The sequence below is a fragment of the Phaethon lepturus genome, unplaced genomic scaffold, assembly GCF_000687285.1.
Source record: "Phaethon lepturus isolate BGI_N335 unplaced genomic scaffold, ASM68728v1 scaffold21850, whole genome shotgun sequence".
In the NCBI taxonomy this organism is placed as follows: domain Eukaryota; kingdom Metazoa; phylum Chordata; class Aves; order Phaethontiformes; family Phaethontidae; genus Phaethon; species Phaethon lepturus.
The window spans coordinates 65,466-72,706 of NW_010511514.1; positions in this window are offsets into that span (position 1 = coordinate 65,466).

The window sequence follows — 7,241 nt, forward strand, 5'->3', positions numbered from 1 at the left end:
CAAGCGTATTCATCCCTTCCTGAGGTCATAAATTGTAATATAGGTATTATTTCTCCCAAGGTGAGAAGGAAAGGATGAGAGACAGGGTCTCCACCCAATTCTCCAGAAAGGGGCAAGTCATCCTGGAACGACCTGAGAATGGGCTCGCTCACTAAGTACACACTGTTTTCTTGTGCTAACCAGGCTCTGTGCCTTCTACCCCCAGCTACTCTCCTGGTGCCAAAGATGTTAATTCTGTAGTTAAAATGACTCCTGTCCATGCTTATACTGTAGTTCTGAAGATTCAGAACCTCTACGTTCACATGCATTTTACTGTAATTTTAACTGTTAGTTTACATACTCTGTTTTTGATAGGACTCATACCTTACTCATTGCTCAAGATGGAAACAAAGCAGGGCAGGATATTTCATGCAGAGCTGTGAACCTGATATTCCCCTTTTCTAAGTACCTGCCTTTGCAATTTAAAAAATATTTTACTATGGGTTTTCAGGGTTTGTTTTTAACCCATAATACTGCATACATTTTGCTGAGTATATCTCTCATATTCAGAAATACAAAAACATAAAAGGTGCATATTACCCTAGAATTTCTTAGCAAACCTCATTGTTTTCCAGCTAGAGATCATCCCTGCTAGTGAATGAAGTGACAGAAGTAATGAAGTTCCTTCTAGTTTCTGAAGTTTCTGTAACAGGCTACTGTGAACTTCAAAGCTAATGTAATATTTGGGGTGGGGTGGAGTGTGGAGAAGAAAGAGGGATTTGAAAGACAAAAACTGTGCCAGCACAAAATGTATTTTAAATAAATATGGGCCTACTATTTATTTTTTTAATCTGAATCACTCTAATTTCTTTTTACATTTTTCCCAAAAGATACCAGTGTCTGCTGGGTTGCAGCGAGTTTAGAATGCTGTATGTTAAAACAAAACAAAACAAAACAAAATTTCACAGCAAACATTCATCTGCCTTGTTATAGAAGGTAAATTGTTTAGAGATAAATTTCTGCAAGCCCCAGTCATCCAGCAGAATTTGATCAAAAGACAAGATTTATCTATGTTTCAAAGGCTGATCTTAATTTGAAATTGTAGAGAAATGCAGTCAGATGAACACGTTTGCTGTATTGATTCTAACAGTTGACATGTACTCATTTGGATTTAGCTTTTGACAGCTGATGAATAATGAGACTGAAATAACCACAGCAAATAGAAAAGTTATGAGTAAAACACTAACAGCATTACTCTGCTGAGTACTGAGTATTATATACTTGAAATAACATGAATTTCCTTATGTTAGAATTTATTGCTTGCTGTAAAATACAGTTGTATTTTCTAATGAACATTATGGCCTTCAAAATTTTATTCACAGCATATTTCCCATAATTTAAAAATTGTGTTTCAGAAAGCATCCACTTCAGAAAGGTCTTTTAGTTATGCTAAATACCAGTCCTCTGGTATATTAACTGCTGCCAGCCCTGGCAGGTCTTTGGTAATGCTCTCTTGGATTTGCTCACTGCTTTTATCCTTTTGTTTATCCTGCTTGACTAACCCCACTCGAGCAGATCATGTGGAGAATATGTCATATTTTTCCATGTGTAGGTTTTTCTCAGGGCAGCTGGGGAAGACGGTAAGCCAAGAGCAGTTTGCCAGGCACGTCCACCTGCACAGCTAACGCAGAGCCTTCAGCAGGTGCTGTGAAGGGGGAGGATTACAACACCATGACGGACCATCGCCATGTCTGTCACCTCTCCTTGCTGTCACACTACCTGCCACACGTGTCTCCAACATTCAATCTGATGCATGTCTGTCACCAAATGGATCCCTGGTGAATAACCTGTAGTGTGTTTATGAGCACTTTGGGCAACATGAATGGCACAGAGGGGACTTAGACTTGGCTTGCAAGTTTAGCTCCATGTTCTCAGTTCATTGAGTACATTGCTTCATTACGTTAAAGTCACAAATATCTCATTCTATACAGAAAAACTACTTATTTCAACTATATATAAAACTATGGTTATACCATAAGGAGACAAGACATATTAAAACCGATTAAGCATGATCATCTGCTTCTTAGAGAAAAAATACTGTTAAAGCTAAACCAGGTCAAAGCAAAGTTCTAGGCAGATCAAGACAAGGTCAGACAAAGCAAGTCTGACAAGCCATAGTCCTGAGGCCTCATAAACTCAGTACAAATCTTGTGGTCTATTGCTAGTAATGGAAATACTGTATTACTGAGCTACACGCTAGGACAAATAGCACATGAGTTAAAAGTGCTGTAGTGGAGTCCCTGTACATCCTCTCTAACCTAGTTTAGAGACTACTATATGGACTATTATAGGAAAGAATCTATTTAAGAATAAAATGCATTATCTTAGTTGTAAGAGTACCTATAATGTGGCCTAAAGTGTTTAAAGATATAATTAAAAATGTGGTTTAAAAAATTTTTTTTTCGGTTTTCTACCACTACCTCTCTAAAATTTAAGGGTTATGATTTAGTCTAAATAAAGCCTTCTGAAAGAGAAGGTACTGTGGAAACCCATGCAAAAGTAGGGACTAATTTCTGCAGTGATTCAGCAACCTTAACTTAGACAGGGAAAATCTGTTTCTGAGAAATCTTTACAAGATGTCAATTCCACTTTAGAAGACACTATCCTTCTCAGTATGATGGTTCGCTTCTCTAATGAGATTACATTTCTCATACGACTTTCCTAAAGTCTTATTGTCATGCTCTGGCTTAGTGTTTTTTCTGAACAGATTCTGAAACTTTAACTTTACCAACATTTAAAGTAATTGATTAATTAAGTCTTGTATTGAGATATTGCCCTCTAAGTGAAAAATTTAGTGAATCATTGCGTATTCTTAAGAGGGCAGATATTCCAGATCGCTCAACACTTCTCTAAGAAGCATAGTTTCATGCGTTTGTATTTTATATGCCAATTCCTCACTCATGTAAAGGCACAAGGATCTGAAATCCAGCTGAAGGTCAAATGCAATACTAAACAGTTATTAAAGGAGGTTATATCATATTTAAATGGGATGCTTTAGTGCATCTCTGTTGTATAGGGCACCTTCCATATTTTTATTACTTAAAAAAAATCTTTAGTAGGTTTCCTAAAATGATACAGCCTGGTTCCCATTACTTAAATCAAGGACATCCTCAATGACAAGACTTCTCATTTTCTTCTTTTTGAAAGGCAATCTTTCTCTTATCTTTCTTTTTTGGTGGACATATAATTAAATCTTGTCTCTCTTACAGTATCAAGTGTACCTACTTGATTTATTTGTAAATTTATAGTGGGATAATGGGCTTTGTTTTAATCTAATTAACGGTTGTCAGGTGGTTAAAAGCAACTAGCCTTTCTAACAATGAAAAACTTCCTCTCTTAAGGGAGGAAACCCCATAGTCTCAAAAGAAAGCATTTTCTATATTATTATTTCAGTACTGCTACTTCTTGTTCACAGATTTTCTGCTGTTAAATAAATCAGCACTGAATAAATAGTGTTGAAATGAATAAACCTTCATAATAACTATTTTCTGTTGAATTTTCAAACAGCTAACATAACTGAAGGCATGTTTGTACTTCACATCTAAAATTCCATATGCTGAATTTTAAAAAAATATTAAAAAAAAAATACAATTTAATGGCAAGCGTACCAGTGTTGCTTTCATTCCTCCAATGATCAAATGAAACAATTTGAAGTTGTTTTGAAAACAAACATTTAATATAACAAAAACAAAACTCCTGAACATGCTGCTTTGCCTCTGATCGTTGCTCAGCTGGATGTCCTCCATATGCCTTTTCTCTTTTATTCTTGAATGTGAATTTTTTTTCCAGCCCAGATATGATAAAGGGATAGGTTTTTTAAGCTAGGAGAATTCTGTTTTTAACTAGTGGAAGAATGTATTCTAGTGACACTTCTGTGCCCTTCCCATCCATCCAAGTATGACTATAAACAGCATTAGATCATTTTGTCAATTTATCTGGAAAGGATTTTTTATGGTTTATTTTCTAAAGCTCTACTTAGTTGTAAGTATTTCTCAGCCATGTTACAGCATCTAAATGTTAGCTGTTTTCACCCTTTTGCTTTTATCAAAGAATAAGTCTGTTTATTAGCAACCTTTTCCTTTCGATAATTCTGTAATTTCAATTCTGCTTAGTGTTCACACAGTTTATATCTGAAAGATGTTGTATTTCAAGTATGGAGAAGTATTACAAGTCTGTACCTGGTTCTATTCAAGAAGTATTACAAGTCTGTACCTGGTTCTATTCATACTTCTTTCCTCTTTCTCCTTGTTCTTGCTTCTTTCAATTAACTCTAATTCTGTAGAATCTTTAAGTGAACATATCGCAGAATCCTTCCCCAAAATGTACTGCGAGGTGCTGAAAAGTACAAGTTCCCAGCCAGGGTTCTCCCTCCACAATAAAACTGTTGCATGAGCAAGTAATGAAGCTGACCTGCTACGAATTTATTTCACACGTATGTCCCATATCCTTCTCCATTCTCTCCCCTCCTTTTTCATGCCCATTTCTGCTGGGTCCCTGCTTGCGGTTCAGGGCGCACCCCTGGTGCAACACCTCTGTTGTGCCTGCACAATGCTTTCAGCTCCTGCCACATCACCGGCCACCATTTAAATACAGAACTTGTTGGGTAACCAGCAAAAGATGCCGTAGGTGAGTAAGAGCGAGCAGCGATGCCGTGATGCGCCCGCGAAGGGCCATGGGTTGCCCAGCTGCTTGTGCTCTGTCTTGCTTTCCCTGAGAACAGGCAGTTACAGAGTCTTTGCAATCTACCCAGTCACCAATTTCCACACATTTTTGGAGCATCTGGTTCTCTCTGACACCTTTTATTTTCCTGCTGGCTTAAAAATAACTAATAAATTATAAACAAACAAACAAAAAACAAAGAACAACCCAAACAAGTGTGACCGACAATCTGACAGGCAGACCCAGGACACAAAATGTTTGTTTTCTGAAGAAAGCAATCCGAAAATGGTGAAGTGGTGCTGCAAGAAAATCATCAAAGTAATTATACTAGACCAAGCTAAACAGGTAATAACAGGGTATTGCTATGATAACAGAGAAAGAAAATCAAACAAGTTGCATTTAGAGTTATGTTAACAGCACCGCCACATGTTAGAAAGTGATTAACTGCATAAGCCTCACTTAGGGATGAAGTCTTAAAATTTTAAAACCAGAAAGAATAAGAAGGATAAAAGAAGGAAATAGTATCAGGGGATATAACTCACTCAGTGCGTCACCTCGTTCTCTTCTTAAAACATTAAGAAATTGAAAATATTTATGAAAGCCTCTTTGCATTTTAGAAGAGGTCTTTGTGAAGAAACATTATAGTCTATACTTTGGTATAAGTTAAGCAAAACAGGTGTGCCCAAAATGGTAAGATTTAAATGTAGGTTTTAATTAACCCATGCTTTGAGGGTCGTCTCAACAACAGAAGGTTTGATTTGAGGCTTCGCTGCAATCCTTTTTATTATACTATAATGTGTAATACAGCCTTAAATGCAAGGCCATTTTTTGTACTTCAGATAGTGCATTTGTGGGTGTTAATTTATTTAAACATCAAACTAATAACAACATTTCTAGAGAAATACAAACAAATAATTATGTTGAAAGACTTTTAAAATTTCACATATCTTCTAAGGAACAAAATTGCAGTTATGCCCCTATTGAATCAGGGGGCTTAGAATATTTTAATATGGGATGGAATGAGTTGATTCAATGAAATGTTACTAAGTCCATGGATTACAAAGGCTATGAGTCAGGCCATCAAATATTCAAATTAAGTATAAAAATAATGAAATTTTAAAAAATATAGATTTTGCCACTTGTTTTTACTTTTCCTAAGGAATATTTGGCAATCAGACAAATTTTCAAACCTTTTCTTTTACTATATTTTTACCTTTATCTTTATTATTATCTTTTTACACTGATAATTTTAAATTTAGAAAAAAAAAGTTAATTACATATTTTTGCTTGAATCTAATTTAAAAATGGCAAAACACCAAAACTGTCAGTTGTACCACTGGTGATAAAATCAAAAGAGTTATGAAAACAAATTTCCATCAGAGGATACAATACTGATTTCCTTGTTATTCAGAAATTATTCTCCTGAAAATAAACCTAAAAATGTGGAGAAAAAGTAAATTCTGATCTCAAAAGACATAGCTGAATTTCAGTATTTTGATGCATCTTAAACAAAGATAAGAAGCTGAAACTTTCACATTTTCCATCAATCCAAATAAATATCTAAGAAAGTTTTTTAAAAAAATATTATATTTTTTAAAAAACCTTTAAAAAGAATGGTATTTTCATTCTGAATTTACTTCAGTGTCCTACTTTCACAGCTTCATCCATTCCTGCAGTTATGTAAGATGAATTCCACATTTATTTTTGCCAAAAATAATAATATATAATAATATAGCTTCCTATAAAAAACAGGTAACAAGAATAAGTTCCTATGTCATGCCTCCAAGATTCACATGCCTCACCCTGGTTCCACGGTCCAAAGAATTTTCTTAGGTGTTGATTTTTGGCCTTCAGGTATCCAGTTCACTCTGGCTTTTACTTAAGGACTAGGAAGGTATTCTGTCCTCAAGCTGGTGGCCCAGGTGCATCAGATGGTCTCCTAATAACCAGGATCTGGTTTTTCAAAGACAGACTCCAACCTGTTCTATGTATTCTTTGCAGCTGCTTCTGTAACTGATTGCCACCAAGATAATCATGGGCAAGACAATGGAGTCCTGGCACCTCGTGTTTGGTTATTTCTAAAATGTAAATTCTGCACTGAACAGTTCAGGACGCACTCTCTTGGTCTCCCAAATTGTCTATGATGAATGCAGGTTTGAACAGTTTGAGCGGAATCTGATAATATAAACTGATCAAACCCAATGGAAGTTTGGTTGAGGAGGCTGAATCAGTTCTAAGTTTCTAGTAAATTATTTATCTGGAAAAAAAGAAAATAAATGAAATATTGTCATTGTGCTGAGCCTTGGTAAAGTGGTATGGAAAATGTATTTTCAAAATGTTCTTACTGTGTCTCAGGGGCTACTTAATTTTGCCTCAGTCCTTAATTACAATACTCAAACCTCCCTGACCTTGTATACCTGGCTGCAACTTTGTCTGATAGGATCTTCATCAAAGCCTGCTATTTTATCAGAAACATTTTTCTATTGATTTTTCAAAGTGTGGTTGCTGCCTTTGTAGGAGGAGCTAACTCCCAGAGCAGACTT